Source organism: Aplysia californica, unplaced genomic scaffold (genome assembly GCF_000002075.1).
Source record: "Aplysia californica isolate F4 #8 unplaced genomic scaffold, AplCal3.0 scaffold00302, whole genome shotgun sequence".
In the NCBI taxonomy this organism is placed as follows: domain Eukaryota; kingdom Metazoa; phylum Mollusca; class Gastropoda; order Aplysiida; family Aplysiidae; genus Aplysia; species Aplysia californica.
In genome coordinates this window covers 516,988-519,902 of record NW_004797572.1, presented here as the reverse complement: position 1 = coordinate 519,902, position 2,915 = coordinate 516,988, and the positions used below count along the sequence as shown (strand labels likewise).

Genomic DNA, 2,915 nt, shown 5'->3' with positions numbered 1-2,915 from the left:
CAATCAAACAAACAAACAAACAAACAAACAAAACAAAAAAACCAAAACAAAACAAGACAGAAAAAAACAAACACGTTTCGTCTCAATTTCACAAACGCCTTCTCTTAGACTTGTTCAACTGTCCTTACGTCGTGTTTTACTATTGTATCCATACGACGTAAGAAACTCTATGCCTCCACTTTCCAAAGAGGAAATTTACTCATTAATCCGATCTGTGCGCTTTGTATAGCAGTCTGTCAAAATGAGTTTTTGAGAAATACTGAAAGTGTCAAAGAGATCCTCGTACTAGAAGTGTTCGTATCGGATTAAAGAGTAAATTTTCTCTTTGGAAAGTGGTGGCACAGAGTTCCCCACGTCGTATGGATACGATAGTAAAACACGACGTACGGATGGGGTTAACGTAGGCCTGAGAAGACCCGCCCCCCTCAAGTAAATGGGTCTACGACGTCGACAACGTCAATGCCCCACCAATCAAACAGTTCAACTTGGGGTCACCGAATCCATTGATCTAAAGGTGTCCGTACTATCAAGATTGGCCCCCAAGCACTGTGCCATTCAAAATCTTTGATCTATGGACACTAAAATCGGGGAGTGGCGCTGTCAATAAATAGATCGGAGATTGGGCCCGACTCTGGTAAAAGCTGCTTGGCCCGAGTAAGATGCTTGATAATGATAATAATATGTTGTGTAAGGACTGTTTAGTACTGTTTCATTCGCCAAGCAAGAGTACTAAAACGGGTTATATTATTGTCCTCTTCAACGCTACGCCACTGTTTCTCTAACATATGGAGGACAAGCGTTCAGGTCATTCGATACCGATCAAAACTCACTGTATTTTTTTGGATATGGGAGGGGAGATGGGCACTATATATTTTTTTTAAAAAGAAGCACATTAACTTTGTTCATAATTAGGATTTCCCAGTTCTGTTTTCTTTACCGAACACTTTAAAAGGCAGGCAACAACAAGCGCATTATGAAATATGCAAATTTGCGTTTCTGGTTTGTGTATAGTGGTTCGATATGTCGTTGGCTCAGAGCAGTTATGTCCAAAGAATACTTAAGTACAGTTAGTTTTAGTAAGTTTATTCGGCACTCTCAACTGCATAAGGTCATATGAGCGCCAAGGGATATATGTCAACAGAGAAGTCCAAACAGGGAATCCGGCTTACTCTGCTCACCTCTCTAGCTTCAACAGCACAAAGTCTGCTTCGACTATCAAGGCACCCCGGAAATAGCAGTTCACAAGAGAGTGACAAACACACAAAAGAAGTAGAGGAAAAATTAGGATAGTTAGGATGAGGAAAGAAAAAGAAGTAGTTCTCCTTGTGTTCTTCCGGCTCAGTATGAGCATGGCATTGTTTTAGTAAGAGTTTTACGGCACTTTCAACAAAATAAGGTCATATATGTGCCGAAGGTTAGAGGTGTTACAAGAGAGTAACAAACACAAAAAAGAAGGAGGGGAGATATATACGATAGATTCGTCTATAGGAAAGAAGGAGCAAACCGCATCAGAGCACCCGCCAACCACCCACGCATGGCACTGATAAATCAGCCCATTTACAATTCTACAGTGCATAAGAACATTTGAGAATGGCCTAAAGACAACTTAAGTACAGATTGCACTTTATACTAAATAGTTGTGAGGCGACGATGTGTCGCAACATTGCTTTTACTCAACTGCTACTGATCGGTCATGTGTTTTTACATCACTCAAGAGTTAAAACTTCTAAGTACATATTTTATGGTCGCTTTTAAGGACAAGCGGGCTAACCCAGATTTCGGGGGTTTCCAGAAATCCTGACCTACACAAAAAGGGCATTGCCCAACCTATAGGAAAATTTGGTTTCATTGGTATGTATATTTGTTTGGTTATAGAGAAAACTCTCCTTGTCTTTTAATGAAACTGAACAAGGGGCAAAAACTTTACCTTCGATTTTCTCAAAACAGCATTTTTTCGGGAGAGCCCACTTGTCCTTAAAAGCGACCATATTATAATACTAGTCCAGATCGACAAGGGATCGACAACTTTCTGTTTGGGATCCAAACTATGATCATACGCAAAGAGATACAGCATGATACTAAACTATGAGTGCGCAATGCATTAACAAATAATTTACCGTTTAACTTTTATTAACGCCGTGAGGTTATTGAAGAGGTAGGATCTCCGGTTTTGAAATACTTCTCCGATAAATCTCCAACAAAGGTGCGTCTTTGGAAAGCCACTGCATGTGTGTGCGCGAGGGCACTCGTGTGTGTGCGCGTGTGTGTATGTATGGGTATGTGTATGATTGTGTGTGTGTGTATGTATGCGTATGTGTGTGTATGTGAGTATGTGTATGTGTGTGCATGTGTATGTATTGGTGTATGTGTGAGAATGTACGTGTGTATGTGTGTGAGTTACTCGTCATTAATAAGCTCTATTTGGACTATACAAACTGAAACCGGTGACGAACACAGGGCGATTACTCGGTACTTCAAACAATGAGTTAGACAAATAATAATAATAATAATAATAATAATAATAATAATAATAATAATAATAATAATAATAATAATAATAAGAAGAAGAAGAAGAAGAAGAAGAAGAAGAAGAAGAAAAAGAAGAAGAAGAAGAAGAAAAAAAAGAAGAAGAAAAAGTAGAAGAAGAAGAAGAAGAAGAATACACAGCAATAATGGAGTGCATGTACTTGCTGTCCAGTGTATGCCCTTTAAGCTTTACAACGAACTATCACCCCAACAGTCTTTAACATTCCCAGACATTCTCAGTTTCCTAGGAGGCATTCGCAATTATATTTAATGTGTTCTTAGCTCACCTTTAGAGTCCGTGATGTCGCCGAGAAGTTACTAAGCAGGCTACTTTTTGCTGTTTGCCGACAGTCTTACAGGGAAGGAAAGAGTCTGTGACATAGACACAC

At 39.4% G+C, this 2,915-nt stretch overlaps 1 protein-coding gene across 1 annotated transcript in view; it reads right to left on the bottom strand.

The window, feature by feature from the left end:
* Positions 1 to 2,915, bottom strand: part of LOC101847200 — a gene marked incomplete at its 5' end in the record, with an annotated part of 65,237 nt that extends 62,322 nt beyond the window's left edge. Inside the window, 1 exon segment of the mRNA XM_005101877.3 lies at positions 2,814 to 2,915.